Source organism: Lissotriton helveticus, chromosome 1_1 (genome assembly GCF_964261635.1).
Source record: "Lissotriton helveticus chromosome 1_1, aLisHel1.1, whole genome shotgun sequence".
NCBI classification, from domain to species: domain Eukaryota; kingdom Metazoa; phylum Chordata; class Amphibia; order Caudata; family Salamandridae; genus Lissotriton; species Lissotriton helveticus.
In genome coordinates, this window is record NC_136057.1 from 635,151,191 (window position 1) to 635,169,556 (window position 18,366).

The 18,366-nt window shown below is 43.3% G+C and overlaps 1 protein-coding gene across 1 annotated transcript in view; it reads right to left on the reverse strand.

The window, feature by feature from the left end:
- The window catches only part of NUDT5 (nudix hydrolase 5), a 339,854-nt gene that overhangs the window by 208,754 nt on the left and 112,734 nt on the right, over nt 1–18,366 (reverse strand). The window contains exon 2 of the mRNA XM_078654858.1: nt 11,927–11,988. The gene's annotated coding sequence lies outside the window, so the exon portion shown is untranslated. The remainder of the gene's footprint in view (nt 1–11,926; nt 11,989–18,366) is intronic.

An 18,366-nucleotide genomic window follows, 5' to 3' on the forward strand; every position in this document is an offset into this window, starting at 1 on the left:
ATAGAGCTTGACGGCAGCTTTGAAATCCGCAAGCTTCCGTGATCTTGAAGCAGAGGAGCACACCGACAGAACGTGCCGGTAAGAAAACGTTGAACGCTCCTTTTAAAAACAAACACAAGGTCCAAATCTCTATTATAGAGCCTCTTCGTGCTAAAAAAAAAAAAGAATTCTTTGAAAATTAAAGAGGACACAAACATCCAACGAACAGTAGAGCGTACAGTCTCTTCAGTAACGCTCAACTTCAGAATCTCCGCCAAAGATTAATTATATTCATTTACGAGTTATGTTACTCAAGCAGCGACACCAGCACACGTAATCCTACCGTAATTCGACAAACTCCAAAAGTAAAACAAGGAATCGCCGATACTGACGTAGAAGTAGGTGATTTACGACAACTTGACTTTGTAACAAATTTTAACTCGTTAAGGTAAAAATATATATATATAATTAATCCAGCGTGGGTCGGTGGGTGAACAATAATCCCAAATGTCGCCAATCTGTAGTAAGTAATAAAGTCCACAGTCTTCTGGATTCAAAGAAGTAGTTTATTCCAAAGTAATTCACCCACGACTAATGTGTCCTCTCAGGCCGGGGTTCCCTCAGTAACTGAAGTCACTGAGCGAACCTCGAGCCAGGAACACTCAAAGACATTCAAAGGAACCTTGAAGGGACAAAGAACAGGGCCGGACTGGCTACCGGGCAGGTTGGAATGCTTCCGAGCTGGGGGCTGATTTTACTGCAGTGGGGGCTGATTTCGTTCATGGAGACCTGCGTGTGCTTCGAAATATTGAAAGCAAAACGAATTTCGTTTAGTACACGCAGGTCCCCTTTAACGAAATCAGCCCCCAGCTCGGAAGCATTCCAACCTGCCCGGTAGCCAGTCCGGCCCTGACAAAGAATAACAATAACAAAGCAATCACAAAGCAATTCATTACATAACAATCTATTACAGAGGTGCTCTTTGATGTGTAGCATAGAGGTTTGTTGTCTGTGAGAGGGAGGGACCACCAGGAAGCTTCTTTAATTAGAAAGGCAAGCTGGTATTCGTGAAAGTTGGAAATAATTAGTAGGCAATTACACTGGTCTAATTTTAGTTTTCTGAGGGAAATTCTGGCTCTTTTCTCTTTCCATAGAAAAAGATAGGATGGAACCTATGTTGTTGAAGAAGTTAATTGATAGTTTTAGGGCTAAAATTGAAGTGATTACATTAATTTGTGGGGTTATCATCTTGATTCATTCAGCTCGTCCTCCCCAGGACATAGAGATATATAGATATATCCACGTTGAGATTAAGTCTTTAGCTGAAGAAAACCTGCTCAAAAAAGGTTATTTTCTTCTGTCCTCCAGACTGTTTTTTTAATTGAATTCCTAGTTATTTAATTGGAGAAGATTGCCATTGCAGGTTGGAGGGAATGGTTAGTTTGTTCAGTGGGAAGACTTCGGTTTTCTCAAAGTTTAGAGAGTTACCTCAGAACATTGCGTATGTAATTTCTTTTAGTATTGCAGGAGCAGCAGTCTCAGCATCTTGTAAGAAGAGAAGAACATGATCCTTGTATGCAGCCATTTTGTATGTTCCATTCCAGATTGGTAGTACTTTTATACTGAAGTTGGATCCAATTGTATCTAGAAGGGGTTCAATGGCTAAGATATACAGTAAAGGGGGTCAAAGTGATGTGGCTTCATACAATTGTATTGTACTATCTGAATGTTGTTGACCTGACCAAACACAATCTTTGATTCCAACCCAACATATCAGTGTCACCTTACTCTGTTTTACCAATTTTCTTAGATTTAAAAAAATAAATAAAAATACAATCCGTTTATCAAAAAAGAACATCTGGTTGTTCCAGTCATGGTAATTAGTCCTGTTTTCTGTCCTCCTTTACAGGGTACGGAGCACCGGGACATCTGCTACACAGCTATGCGCTCTACAAATGATTCATTCACATGTTAGAGCCTAGCATACCGCTACAACTTTAAAAGTAAAACCAAAGTTTGAAAAATCCAACCTTGTCACAAAAATTTTGATTGTCGCATATTTTGTTTGTGAATTAAACAAAATATTCCACAATGTGTGTATTTGTTTCAGGCATACTGGTTTCCAAGGCCGGTGCTAGACATGGGCAGCTGCCCAGAGCCCCGCGTCTGCTCGCAGCCGTGGAGCCTCGCACCTTTAAAGACAGAGGTTCTAGGCCCAGGGAGCCCCCTGAGGGTTTATATGTTTTCTTTATAATATCAATCTTCCCTGCTGGCCCCACTCTGTGGGCCTAATCGCTGCATCTGCATGTTGATGACAGCGCATTAGACAGGTACTTAAAGTGCCCTTACGTGTGAAGTGCGCCCTGCCCCTGTATGAATGAAAAGCAGGATAACCTGCAGGGGGCACACCAAACGAGACTGGCAGAGCATCACAATGGAAACTGCTCACCTAGGAGGAGCGGGAGAGGAAGCAGAGGTGTGAACAAAAGGAGTAAGAGAAACTAAATAAAGTGAGGGGGAGCAGATCAGTGTGAGTATGGCAATGAGACGTGGTGCAGGCAGAGGGGCAGAATCAGCATGTAAAAGTGTGCTGGGTCACTCACGTCTTAGACCTGGCAGTAAATTAAAACGGACATTGAAAAGGGCCCCCTATCAGGCCCTATATTCCTATTCTTAAGTTACCTGCAAAAACATTGATCCAGTGTCTGCACAATGAATGTATAAGAGGTCAGCAGTGTCAGACTGGTCTATAGGGCAATCAGGCTGTGCCCGACGGTCTTATCTGTCAGGCAGGGCTTTAAGTGGGCTGGGTCCTACCAGTGCACAGCACCAGCAATTCTAAAATTCCGTTGTTGAAACAGGCCAGCTCTCCATTTTTGCCCTCACCCTATGAGTGGGAAAAAAAATTCTTAACTCTGCAGCAGTGCCACCCTTCTCTGCCTTTAATGTAACTTCGAGACTCATTATAGCTCTTTCACAGTCTCATCATGTCAGAACGGAGGCATTTTCAATATTATTTACAACTAAGCCGTAGATGTTGCTTATTCATCTTATGCAACTAATAACCACTGGCAAAGCCAATAGTCCTGGCTTGTTGCAGGTGTAATTTTTTTATGTATTATTTATCTGGAGGCAATGACAGAAGCAGCAAAATACCAGTCGGGCGGCACAGTATGCTATGCACAGAGTTCTAGCTTACATGTTTTTAAGCCACGCCCTTAATTATATCAGCCATGTTCTTTTGAAAGATCCCCCAGTTTTTTCATCCCACTTAAAGCCCTGCTGTCATGTCAGTATGTAGCCCGTTTTTTGGGGCTATTTGTTGACCTGCTTTATGGTCAGGTGATGTTACAAAAAATAGGGTCAACCCAAGGAGTCACTTGGACCCTGGTATTTATGTGTTATAGAAAAGAGGGGTCCCAGAACATGAGGACAAATTTAGAAAAAATTATACACAAGCAATCAATTTCACTTATTTTGGGAACACAATGTTATGTATTCACATCGTGTTCAAGGCATCTTAATGTGCATTTTCATTAAATACTTTACAGAAATGGGTGCCCACAAAGGAGGGAAAAGGGGTGGGGGTGAAGTGGTTGGGATTTAGTGCAATTTGGAGATGTGACAGGTCAAGAATACAATCTTTTTATGCAAAACACAATAAATAGTGGCTTCACAGGGGAGCCATGTACGAATACATCATATTCCTTATTTGAATTGCCAGCGGCAAACCTTTGGCAGTTTGGAGTGGCGAGTGAGGATTTTATGCTCAGCCCAAGCGGTACGACTGACCGCGTCCATTCCTAGCCTGACAATTCTCAAGACAGACGAGGCCCGATCCCCCTGATTTTTACAGCGTTAGAGGCACCTCATCGGCTGCGCATCGCGCAAATGATTTTTGCCCACCAACCCTCCTTTGTCCTGAAGAAGACCCGTTTGTAAGGGATAGCAACCCTACCACTCCAGGGTCGAAACGTAGACCATTATCCCAACGCCACCTGACACAAGTGTGATTCGTAACACTGTTTATAAAAAGATGGAAATTCAAATAGGAATATGATGTATTCGTACATGGCTCCCCTGTTAAGCCACTATTTATTGTGTTTTGCATAAAAAGATTGTATTCTTGACCTGTCACTTCTCCAAATTGCACTAAATCCCAACCACTTCACCCCCACCCCTTTTCCCTCCTTTGTGGGCACCCATTTCTGTAAAGTATTTAATGAAAATGCACATTAAGAATAAGATGCCTTGAACACGATGTGAATAAATAACACTGTGTTCCCAAAATAAGTGAAATTGATTGCTTGTGTATAATTTTTTCTAAATTTGTCCTCCTGTTATGGTCAGGTGAGCCGGCTTTTACCGTCGATTTTCATGATATTAAAGCAAACATTTCCTGCAGCAAACTCAAATCAATGCAGTCTTCCATACCTTACAAAACACACATACAGCATGTCTTTACAAGTTGAAAACTGTCCTAGTTTACCAACATTAGGCACTTTTCTAGCTAACTAACTCACTAATGAGAGACCCTTTTATTTTGGTACCAGAGGCCTATTTTCTGTCCCAGTCGGACGCTGCATGTTACGCAGGGCCACTGGAATTATGCAATTGTGCGGCGGTGGCGATTTTTGCTTAATTATACATTTGCTGCATTTGTCACATAATCTATCATCTGCTGCAAAATCTACAGATTTTAACAAAATAAGTTGTTACTCCCTCAAACAGTTCAAAGGTTACTAACAAAAAGCAGCAACATGTCTTGCTGCATGTTGGAAGGCCCTTTGCAAAGCTGGAATAGTCAACTTTCTGTTTTCGACTGCAAAATTTTAGTTTGGGTGTTAAATTGGTACTAAAGGGGTGCAACCAATGCCCAGAGTGTTACCAAGTTTAACAAGCATTTACAATGCAACGGTCTCGCCTTTGCAAAAGTTAGAGCTATTGGCATTGTAAATGACACATTTTTTATTTATGCGTTGGTATTGAAAACAGATAAATAAATGGCATTGTCATTTACAATGCCAATAGCATAATCTCCCGCAAATGTGAGACCTATTACATTTGCACCCACACACACACAGAGCCACACACACACGTCGTGGTGTCACATGCAACCAACAACGATAGACAAAGCCAATAGTCCTGACTTCTTGTATCATGTATCTACATGCAATGACAAACAGCAAAATACAAGTTCGGCGGACCACTATGCTAAGCCACGATCTTAATTACACTGGCCACGCCCCTTTGAGAGACCCTCCAGTTTTTTCATCCCACTCAAAGCCCTGCATTCACCCATTCATTCACTGCCACAGAAGTGGACACATTCGCCTAATATGGGAAATACTACTTGAAGCACCTAATTTAGCCTAATCAGTCTGCAATCAGGAGCGGGAAAGTCACACCTAGACAACAAAATGTGACGTCATACCGATAGAACACTGCGCTGCAGGGACGCAAACAACAATCAGTCATATTATATACATGACAGTGTTTGCATTGTGTGGCAAAGCAGATACAGGATATTGTCTAGGTACAATTCAGTTAGCGTATAATACTTATTACTAAAGTAGGCGGACCTTAGCCTTTGTGAGAATCATAGCAAAATAAAAATAAAAACCATATCAAGTCAAGGACGCAAACGGCACCATGCTATTGTTTATTTACTCAGATGATTTGCATCAACATGTAACTTGTGAGCATGTTTCTCTAACTCTCAAATAAGCCCATTACAACACTTTGTTCAAATGAGTTTTAATTGCTCACACAGTTACGATTTGCATACGTTCAAAAGAGTTCTCTGATCTTGTTTACTGCTTGAAAAGGGACCAGCCATGCGAAAGAGATTCATCCATTAGCCTCCCTGATCAGACGAAAAGAGTTATTTAAAGGCAGTAAATTCAGGAATGCACGGATGAGATCAGGTGATGAAGGCAAACATGTCTTAACAGGATAACAGAGCAACACGGGCTCGAGTATGGGAGTCACATTCTGACTCCTCGGGAGGGGGGGGCTAAACTGCAGCGGGGGTGAGATAATGGGAATGCACAGTGCAGCGGACCGTCGGTGCAGGGAGGTGGTGGGTGGGAGGAGGGGTCAAGACAGTGCTGGACATGTAGAGTGGGTGGCTGGCTCGTAGTACTGCCACATAGTTCACACGTACTCGGTTTTTCTGGTAAAGTTGCTAGGCTATTATTAACATTTTAAAAAGAGCAGACAAGAACTATTACACTTTAATAGCGACAGTACAGACAAAAGCCCGTAAAGTTTTTCCACGTTTGATAGGAAAACTCCTGCTTTTACCAATGGGACAGGCTTGCAATGGGTTGTGAAAATCGATGCACCGGGGCCGCTATGCTTTCAACGAGATAGTAGTGACTTTTTGAAGCAGGTAAAATAATGACTTTCATTGAACAAAACAGATAAGGCTGATATTATGAAACTGTGCTGCTCAATTCCCACGCTTGAAACATTCCAAGTCGCATAAACAAACAGAGCCATTCGGATAAAGCGTGTGCAAACTAACACTGATGTGGGACGTGAGAGGCGACTGCCTGGTGAGACAAGCTCTCGGTATTACTCGTGTCTGAAGATCAAACAACGGCTGCAGAAGTGGGGCCCGCGAACACCCTCAGACACGCAAACGGCCGTATTGGGATTTTAATTATGGCTTGCAGGTGGGCACCCTCATCCCATTATTTATTCATTTTATATAGCGCGACAAGATCCCGCTGAATATCAGTGCGCTCGAGAAGGTGTAAACTAACTGGCTTCTGTTGCCCACTTCAAACAAGCCATTTTTAGCCGCCAGTGGGGGGAGGCGGGGGCTCGTCGTTGAAAGCCCAATTGTGCCGCATGTTTAACTCCCCGGTGGATGCTGCTGAAAGTACATTCCCATTTGAAGCTTTGAAATATGTTTTTAACATAAATCCTGAGTCTACCCACAATTCTAACATTCTGATCGGATGGTTCCCGTATACTTTAGAACGTTCGCTGTGAATATGCGACATGTAGGAATTTTGTTGAAATATTTCCTGGTCTGTGTCAGTCAATATATTTACATGTTTGGAGCTCCTAGGCCTCGCAAGACTCCAAGTTCCTCCACACCATTATTTATTAATTGTATGCGTTTTTATATAGCGCAGACTTTTCCCGAAGGTGTCAGAGCGCTTCATAATAGGAACAGAACTGATACATGAGGAGATCATTTGAACAGGTGGGGGTCCGCAATGTGAGGTCTGCGGGTGACCTCGTCGGGCGACCATAACTGCTCCCATGGTCGGGTCCCTCAGGCAACCCACAGGCATTGGAGCGCTTCGCCTGAGCACCTTATTAGCATGCACGTTCAGGCACGGGTTGGCTAATAGCTTTGACCCGACACTAGGATGTGGAGGGAGGGGGGCGGAACAACCAGAGCACTGTGAGCCACTTGCCAACGAACACTGCACAAGCCCCCCCCTCCAGGACAGGGACGCAGTCCACAGGGAGGTGGGGTGCCCCAGCGGTAGGGGGGGCGGCCGGATCTGATGAACCCTCCGGCGACCTTCTGCAGTTTCTGGGGAGCCTGGTGGGTGCAGACTACACGACCACACCACTAATGGGGAAGAGGGGGGTTAAGCCGCGACCACATCGCTCCAACCCTCTCCCCCCCCCCCTGAATTGTTTCTGCCTCCTACGCCGCTCTCCAGCCCCCGGTAATTATAGCGCGTGGAGCAGACCTATTGGGTGCTAAACATTTAATGGCAAATTCGCACATCATGAGGATCATCGCTGCGAGGCAGCTGCCCCCATATGCGAGGGGGGTAAGACAGGCCCTTACTCTAGGGATTATGGCCGCTTGTGTCCATTTGTAAGGCAAGCTGTTTGGAGAGCAGTGACTCCCACTGTACTTTTCACATTACCCTCGGCCTCATGGGGACGGGGAGGGCCGCGGTTCGTCGGATGTTTTCTCAGGCTCGCGGGAACACTCTTAAATGCCGACATGACCTTGTAGTGTGGCTAAAATGCTACTGGGCCACCATTCTTTCATAACGGCCAGCGCTCATTTGACATTGGCCAATACGGGAGACCTTGGAACATCGCTCTGCAGCGGTAAAATCGCGCAGCCCATCCCGGCAACAGACACATTGGAAATGAGAAAAACATGGCGTAAAAAAAAAATAATAATAAATAACTACCGCCCACCGCCGCATGACGTTCTAAAAGGGGCGGAATGAGAAAAAATCTACGGAACGCCCACGAATCTGCTCGGAGAATAACGAACAGATCTCTCTTCCAATGGCTAGCCTCCATTTATGGAGCTAGCCAATGGAAGAGACAGGCAGGACAAAGCCCCGTACTGCTAAACAAAAGATTTCGCCTGCGCGAACACTGCTGCGCAGTGGATGCCAGGCAAACCTAAAAATGGCAAAAAATGAAGTAATACTATTTACAAATGTGCCGCATTATGCCAAGTAATGTGACTTTCTCTTGCCACATAATTTGCTCACCCTGCCAAATAATTTAGCCCTCTCCTGTTGCATAATTCCAGTGGCCCTGATGTTAGGGTAATCCATGGCAGTGATTTTGTTCCTGATTATATTTCCCATGCTTTACTTATTCTTGCATTCCCCAAGAGTGCTAGCTATTTCCAGCATGTGTGTTTCTGAATTTCATTTCACAGCATATTACTCTTGGATGATGCACACTTTGTACTGAGTCTCCTCCAGGTGTTTGTAACAGACTACAGTTGAGTACTTTGGAGTGGAGGCTCTCATGCTGTGCCTGTCTGTGGGTCAAAAAGGTGTTCAAATTACATGATCATACAATAAAGGCCTCTCTGCAGAGCACAAAGAACAATTGTCCTGCATTCCAGTTGTGATTCTATGCAAATGTGTGTGAAGGAGCTACTTATTGGTCAAAACAGTAACAGTGTGAAAGTAAAATAATTTATTGTTGTTACTTTTTTTAGCTTAAACAGCTAACAACAATTGACAAAATCAATACTTCTGGCTGTTTTTAGGTGTGTCAGTTGTTGCGTTTTTTTTCTGGATTCAAATACAGACAAGCACAGAGAGGAACCAAAGTGCCAGTCAGATGGAACACTATGGAATCACACATTTAAATTATGGGTTTAAGCTAGGCCCTTAATTACATAGTCCAAACCTCTTTTAGAGACCCATCCATTTTTTTCAGCCCACTTAAGGCCCTGGGCTTTCGGAAATGGAGACAGGGGAAGAGGAGCGATAGATGTAATGTGCAGAATTAATGCAAACAAGGTGGTAGAGAGATGAGGTTTAGGGAATTGTATGTTAAAGAACGATGTAGGAGGAACAGAATCCACACAAAAAAGGTAAGAAGCAGGGAGACTGCTGAACTTTGAAATGCAGAGGTCCCTAATAAAACATACAATAATTTGTGGTTTGCCGGGTAACCTTTACCCTTCCCAGTGGTTTTGGGTATTAAGCCTCCAAGAATACTTTGAAAAGTGGCAGAAGATAGTATTTGTGGAGATTCCATACATATGTGAAGGTACATGTGTGATCTATTCTAACCAGTCTGCACCACTTTCCTGTGCCTCATTCTCATGTAAGAACTGCACTCCTGTATTTTCCCTTCCTCCTTCTGTAATCCCCACTTTCCCATGAGCTCCATTTGACCCTTTCAATCAATACACTTTCCGGTCTGCAACATTCTCTCCCCCGTAATCACCAATCCTTATTGTGTACTGTTTTCTAGAGGGGTGGCTCCTCCATTAGGGCGGAGGAGCATTGCCCCACTGCTTTCTAGCAGTTCGAGAAGCAGAAACATAAAATGGTAATAACTACCATTTTATGTTTCTGCTTCTCGCACTGGAGAAATCAGAAGGGTTTGGTTGGGGGCAGGTGGGCGGGATGCTCCAGGGCAGGGGAGTAGTGGCTTGCCCACTCCTGAGGGCGCTGACAGTTTGGTCAGCCCTCTGGGGCCACCCAAACCAGTCATTCACACTCTGCTCTTTCTTCAGTTAGGCTGCACTGCAGTCTACATGGAACAATCCACTTGCCACCTATTTCTGTTACGTACTAAACCTGTGGCTTGTGTATTTTATTGGGTATCCGCTATTTAATCTTTATCATCCCCAGTTAGCCTTACTCATATCATACAGTCCTTTGGTTTCTTGCTGACATCTTGTGCATATTGATACCCAAACATGATTTCCCTCAGTGGCAATCATATGTTTGTACGTGCGTTCTAGCAGTTGATTTCTGAATGAACACAAATTCATTAAAACCTTATAGTGAAACATCAAGGGTTCTCATTTTAAAAGGATCTCATACCATATGGTGTTCTGTTCTGTGGCTGATGGAAGTAGGTCAATCGCCCACATTGGCAGAGTAAGCAAAAAAATCTTTGCTTCATTTTCTAGCATCCAGGTTTCATCCACTTCCCTTTACTACATCCTTAAGCAACAGAAAAGCATTCCTGTTCTGCCCTCTCACTACGGCGAGGCTGTTGTACAGTCAATTATCTTCTCACTAGATTATGCAAATGCCCTCTTACTTGGACTTTTTGCATTCAGTACCATTCAGATCATTCAGAACGGTGCTAGGCTCCTCATCTAAGATGGCTGCATTGCTATGCCATTTCTTCTCACCATTATGCAGTCTGCTGGGTTTTTGGTCCAAAACCCTGTATCTGCAAAGCACTATCCAGTTGTCGTTATGCACTGCATTAAAAAGGTTCTCTCTCTCTACAGCACTTCTTACGTTCCGTCCAGAACCCCAAACTCTGTGCCAACCAAACTCCTATGCTATACTAAAATTTAGATTGCCCCGATTGTAGGCAGATCCTTCGCTTTTCTAGTTGTGCAGGACTGGAACTATCTGACTCGAGCTATGGTGTAACTCCAGTCTTTAGGGAAAACTCTTGAAACGGTCCTTTCTCCACATGTAAAGTCTGCACCTCTCCTTTGGACATCTCCTAATGTCAGAATCGGAATGACCAGTTACCATATCATTTTCATTCATCCCTTTCAATAGAACAATAGCCAAGTTTAATTCATTTAAACTACATTTAAACCACATTCAATCTACTTAATAGCGATTTAATATCTATGTACATTTTATTAAAATTATTAATGCTATTTTAACCATTTTACTGATATCCAAATAAGGTAGGTAGCTTCTTGCAAATCAGTTTCATCAATGCCATATACATAATGGTCAATTTATATTACTTCCTATGTTGTCACTTCCTGTGAGGTTAAATTATATACAAATTATAGGGGCCTCTCATCTTCATATTCTGCCCGGTGACCTCACATATCCTAGGACAGGCCCTGCTTGTTTCTGTATTTTTCAAGTATTGGTTTTAGGTTCAAATGATAGAACTGGCTTAAGTAGGGGTTCCTGGCGTTGAGTAATAATTCAGTGTGGGTCCACAGAAGTAAAAAGATTAAGAACCACGGTTTTAGGGAATCCGATTGCTCGTAGCAAGTTGGCAATCATGTATTGATGGTTATGTTCAGTTATCTATTTTAAAATTTGAATGTTTGAATAGGTTTGAAGCTGCCAATTTTATACAATTGTGAAAAAATAGGTTTGCCATTTTTGGAGCCAGAAATAAAATGTAGTTTATACACAAGGCAGAATTAGAAAATTTGAAGACCATTCCTTAATTCAATACCACATCATGAGTAAGATAACTGAAACCCCTTACAGCCCCTGTACACATTCCCTCTCCAGAAGGCCACATTTACACAAGAACTGGTATAGAATAGGTTCTAAAAATTGGCACTTGTTTAATTAAAACAAAACAAAAATGATATCCAAAGACTCAAGAAACATCTGCACCAAAAATCCCATACCAATATGAATCTGTCAGATAAAGACCCAGGTAATAAGCCCAAGTAGCACATATTTTATATGTGAATAACAGAGGTTGTAGTCTTTAATATCTTAGTGTAAAGGTGTAGGGCATTACTCACCTTAGGAGATGGGCAGCCTGGAAGACTGAACAGCAGGAACACCAAAAGTCTGCACACAGGACCTGAAATAAAAGTAACAGGCTAAACCTCGAAGGAAGACTAGACTGAAGGAAAGATAACTGAAAAACTAAGAGGAAAGAGGAGGTGGGAGAAGGACAAGGCGTGATAAAGAGAAACACTATGCGGGAAACAGGAAGGGAGTGCATTAGGCTGAGATGGGCGTTATGGAGGTAGAAGGGGAACCAAGTAAAGCTGACCAAGAGCCTCCCCAGACACGGGGAAGACTCTGGGACAACACGAGAGGCGGGAAAGAGGAGCCATTGCTGCTAGAAAACACTGGCCAACAGGAAGGAGAAAAACAGAAGACTTGATGATCAGAGAAAAGATTGTGGTGAGGTACGTGATTTGGTGGGGAGAAAGTGAGCACTTCAAAAGAAAGTGGTAGGAAAGAAGAGACCCTGCATGAAAGGTTGGGAGTAACAGGCAGGCATATCACTGGGCTGGGAAAAAGTCTGTATTGAGCAACCAGAACTATAGCTTTGACGACTGCACACGCCTTTATCCTCCAGAACTGGAAGACAGAGAAGATTCCAACAGTTCAAGGCTGGAAGAGTAAAATGCTTTGTACAATTAATTTTTAGGAGGCATATGCAAAGCATGTGTGTGTGGGGGGGGGACTAAAATGTTTAATCAATGTGCTTGAACTTGGCAATAGACTACAGGTGCTGGTGTAAAGCTATTGAAAAGAGGTCCTAATCTGGATCTAATTTGTTTTGCACTTTATATTGCACTCTTGAAGCTCAAACGCGCTCTCTTTAAGGCACTGCAATATACCAGGAACGTGTTTGAACATGTAAATTATCGTTGAAGAATCAAATATTACGGTCGCACTTTAAAATTGCCTATTTGCACATATTATAGATGTTGAATGGCTCGGAAATAGATCAAACAGATGAGTTGGTAAAAGGGGCCTTAAACTTGGTTCTACAGAATTTATTGCTCTTTCTTTTACACTTCCGATGCACTAATGCACTTTTTCTTCAAAGAATGAATGAATGTGGAATGCGTTTGAATATTTATAAAATGGCAGGGGAATTAAGAAAAACTGTTGAATTTCAAATTGTATATTTTTGCACATTGTAGTCAGTGATCCAGTTCAGACTGGTGCTATTTTTAAAAGTCTCCTAGCTGTACAGTTTTCTGTTCTACTTAAAGAAGCTTCTGTATGGATCGATCTTTGCTCGATAACAAAAAAAAAACAAAAAAAGTAGATGAAACTTGCCTATTCAGCATAGCACATATATTGTGCATCGAGAATAAATGGGAGTTGACAATAGGAAAGAAGGAGAAACATTTAAAGCAAGGCCAAAGTCATAATTCAGCATTTGTACACATAAGACTAAAGTGCCAAACCAGATAATGCATTAATTTATGGCTAACAAAAATGAAAGAATAGAGAAGGAATCACGTTATTTTATCAAAAGAATTATCCATACTAGCATTATAGGACGTGGATACTGTACAAAGGAAAAGACAAAAAAAAACAAAACAGAAAGGCAGATACAAAGATTAGACCGTGAGTAGAAGAACTACTTCTGCTTGGCTCTTCTTTTTAGGTCGAGCCTGGGCAGCGCATGCTGTATTGGAGTATTGACATGAAGCCCCGCCCACTCTCCAGCCATATTTTTCCAGTGGTTTGTGCCACTGTCCTACATAAATACTGGTTTCTGATTCGTTAACAGGCTTGTTGATCCCTCCTTAGTACCACTTTGTCTTCATGTGTAACCTCCCATGAGAACTTTTCCTTGTTGTTACACGGTATGTCTTATGTAGTCACTAAGCACTATTTTTTTAATGAGTTTTTCCTACTGCAGGCATGACATACTTTCGTGCAACATTCAGCGCACCATAAGCGCTTTCACTTTCCAAGCAGCCAGGGACAATGGCAGGCGCTTCTCTGAAATTAAATAGGTCTCGTATTTACAAGAATTTGAGCTACTGGCATTGTAAATGACAACGCCTTTTATGTGTTAATTATCTAAACAGATAAAAGGCTTGGTAATTTACAATGTCAATACCTTAAACTCTAGCAACTGTGAGACCTATTGCATTGCAAATGCTTGTTTCTCATAACTATTACCTGTGTTTTTAGAGGGTCGAGGGCACTTCTGGTTCAGAGAAGGGAACTATAGGCATAGCCACAACCTAAAAGATAAAGAAGAAAATCCATACATATCTGGGAGTAAGACTTGTAGTGTGTTATCTAGGAAACCTGAATCGATATTCCTATTTTATGCCCTTCTCCGGCTATAATCAATAATATCCATACAACGGCATAATAATCATATCCATAATTCAGTCGTAGCACATGCTGTCACATTAAGCAAGGCTACTTCTCCGGCCCCCTAGTAAGCACACCGAGTTCTCTAAACAAAACCAAGCCTCCAGCAACCTGGGAAATCCCCCTTGCTATTGTTTTGATTTCGTCCTAGACCTCCAGCAAAGCACTGTAAGAACGGCCAGTTCTTAGTGACATCTTTATTGACGTCTGGAGCAGCTATCTACTTGCCCGAGAGCCCAGCTGATGCGAGAGCCCACGGACGCTGCCCCTCCCTTTTGACGCGCTGAGAAAGACACTGTCTTTTCTCCTGCCGAGAAAATCCAGCTCCGGCGTTTCCAGCCTACCCTTGCGGGTGACTGGGATATCGAGTCCTGAGAGAGAGATACCAGACCTCCTGCCTTCTATTACCCAGGTACTGAGCTGACTAAACCCTTACAGAGAATTCTTGAGTCAGATTCTTGGCAAAACAAACTTAACCTAAACTGCTACTTACTTACTCCTTCCCACGTATTAGGCTTAGGTCAGGTACACCGGGGTAGACGTATTTAGAAGCACCAGTTGAGTACGATTAGTCAATGTATATATGTATGTATATATTTTATCTATTTTAAAGTATCATATGGCTAAGAAACCATATCAATGCTTTTACAGTATTATTTTATAATCCTGCTTTTACTGTACGCACTTTACTTTACTATAAGTATTGCAATTGTAGCAATTCATTTCTCTTGCATGAGGAAGGAGACTGCTCAATTTACCGCCACAGAACTACTGGCAGACCTAGCAACTCTTCAGCTTCAACTCCAGAATAAGCAACCTACACACAGGCTCGGGCATCTACTTGACCCTATCATATGCAACATCGATGACCTTAAAACCAACGCCCCGATCCCTCTGCCCTGGTCGGATCACCTACTCATCCCCTTCAGATGGGAAATACCTAACATCTCTTTTCCCAACAAGCCCTCTGTCGCTCCCACGCGTCCCTGGGCCAAACTAGATACTGATAAATGGAAACAAGCCTTAGAACTCCACAAACCAATCCACGAGTCAGACCCTATAAGAGCAGACAAAAAGTTCGCCGCTTGGATCGTAAACTCTCTTAACAAGGTCCTCCCAAAAAAAACACACCTCACCTCCCGTAAAAAAACCCGGCCCCATGGTTTACACAGGAGACCCGCCACTTAAAAAAACTCTGTAAAAAAGCTGAAAGAATATGGCGGAAAGACTTCGACCCTGAACGCAAAAAAGACTACAGACTGTCGATTCTTGCGTACAAAAAAGCCTTGAAAAATGCACAAACTGCCTTTTTCCAAGAGAAAATTCGCTCAGCATCCTGCTCATCAAGGGAGACTTTTCACATCGTTAAACAACTCCTAAAAACACCAGAACCGTCAGGATCTGTAGAGCCCTCAAATAACCAATGTGACAAACTGGCCGCTTTTTTTGACCAAAAAATTCAACATATCTTGCAAAAACTTCCCCGCCTCTTTCCAATACGAATCAGCCTCTGGCATCAGCAGAACAGTCCAAAACGCCTGACTCGAGTCTTGACTCATTTACCCCCATAAGCCCCGACACCCTGATGCCGATTCTCCAGTCACTCAAAAGTGGCTCACCTTCAGACCCAGCTCCAGTCAAAATTTTAAAATTGGTAACACCGACTATTCTTGAACCACTGGTAAACGTAATCAATGCCTCTCTGACCAACGGAACGGTTCCCCCCAGCTGGAAGAAGGCAAAGGTGAGGGCTCTGCTGAAAAAACCAAATCTGGACCCCCTTAACCTTTCCAACTTTAGGCCAATATCCCTCCTGCCTTGCACCAGCAAGATAACAGAAAAATTCATAAACTCTCAGCTATCTAATTATCTCGAGACCAACGAACTACTCAAATCCTCACAAACAGGATTTCCACCGGGTCAGGGCACTGAAACCACGATGCGGACGGTGGTCGAGGAGGCCAGGAAGATCATGGACACAGGAGGATCAGTGGCAGTGATCCTCCTGGACCTAAGCGCGGCCTTCGACACGGTCAACCATCAGATCCTGGCCCAGCGGCTTAGCGATCTTGGGATTTCAGGCCTCGCCTTATCCTGGCTGAAATCATTTCTGCAAGACCGATCATTCCAGTTGATAGAGGACAACTATTCATCCAAAGAGACCCCTGTACGTTGTGGAGTGCCCCAGGGCTCTTCTCTGAGCCCTACACTTTTCAACGTATATATGTCCCCCCTGGAACAGATAGTCACCCCACACGGGATAAAACTCCTAACTTACGCAGCTGGTGGTTTCCCTCACCCAGCAAAAAAAAAACAAGATAGACCTTCACTGCTGCCTGACGGACATCGTCAGCTGGATGGATAGATCCCACCTAAAGCTCAACGGCGACAAGACGGAGATCATGGTGATGGGGAACCAAGCCCACCTCCTCACAGACTCCCTCTGGCCCCCATGCATGGGTAAACCTCCAACCCCTAAGCCCGAGATTAAAAGCCTCGGTCTATGGCTGGACAAAAATCTCAGCATGCAAACCCAAGCTAGAAAAACTGCCGGAGTCTGCTTTGGTCTTCTGAGATCCATCCGAAAAATCCTACCTCTACTCCCCTTCCAATCAAGGAAACTTTTGATACAGGGTCTCATCTTGTCAAGACTGGACTACGGCAATGCACTCTACCTGGGTGCACCTCTAAAAGTCACCACCAAACTTCAAGTAGTTCAAAATGCCGCCGCCAGGATTCTGACCAACACCAGGAACCGCTGCTCAGCCAAACCAGCCTTGCGACCTTTGCACTGGCTACCCATCATGGAAAGAGTGCAGTTCAAGTCACTCTGCCTCACACACAAAATTCTGAATGGGAAAGCCCCCCCCATACTCAAAAATCTGGTCACCCCCTATACCACCTCTAGACCCCTTCGATCATCTAACGCCAACCTTACCAAACCACCCAAGATCCTCCGAGCACGATCCGGAGGCCGACGTTTTTCCTACAATGCGTCCAAGATGTGGAATTCCCTCCCCCCTGACCTCCGTGCCCAACCCAATCTTCTGGCATTTCGAAAATCCTTGAAAACATGGCTGTTCCCATGAGCCTCTCCCTCCCTCTCCATCAGTACTTGTTCAGCGCTGGGACGCTCACGGGCAGCTATGCGCTCTAGAAATCGGATAACATTAACATTAACATAAATAATACCTTTTATTGAAAACGCCCGTCTCTCTTTTCTCTGCAATCTGGTGAAACTAAGTACACACCTTTGACTGAGTGAAATAGCTGTCTTTTGTTTTCACACAACTCTAGAGATATACTCTTAATCAGGGAGAGCAAAGTTGTCATGTTTTATGGTTGTCAGAAACTAAATCCCTTCTTGTCTATCCAGGGAGGTTAAACTCCTCCTCGCTTATTCGAGAAAGTTTCTAGTGACCTCTGAGCTAGCTGGCAAAAACTTAAGTCTAATATAGTCAGTAGAGACCTAGTTAACCTCAGTTCTACGTCTACACTGCTGAATATATTATTCCAATGCGCAGAGCCTATTGGGACTATAGGAACTAAACTACATGGCGCCCAACGTTTGGTAAGGCGATACATCTAACGCAAGACGTTAGAGTAACAAAGTCGTGCTTTTTCACACAGACCCTTTTCCCCGTAAATACTCCAAAAGACGTCTGGAGTGGGTAAAAGGTTTAAAATCCGCTGGAATTTAGTAGGAAGAGATTTCTATGTATAGTTTTTGGTTTATTTAACGTTGAAGGATACAGTGTTCCAAAATATTGTGCACCTAATCTTTGTTTCCTTGAAACTTGATCTGCAAACAAAAACCTTTCTGCCAGTAAAATGGGGGAAAGTGAAGAAGAAAGGGAGGCAGCTAGAATAGCAGCTCAACTCCTAGAGGATGACAATAGTCTCCTGCAGACCGACCCGAATGCTATACTCATTCCGGTCAACATAAGAAAAACTATAACTCTTAAACTTATAGAAAATGGACTAACATCGAGAGGTGGTACAGTCATTTTCGTAATTGAGGCACATGAATATCGGCAGACAGAGGTATTCTATTCATGGATAAACTTTCCAGCAGCAAAGGCTGTCACACATGAATTCC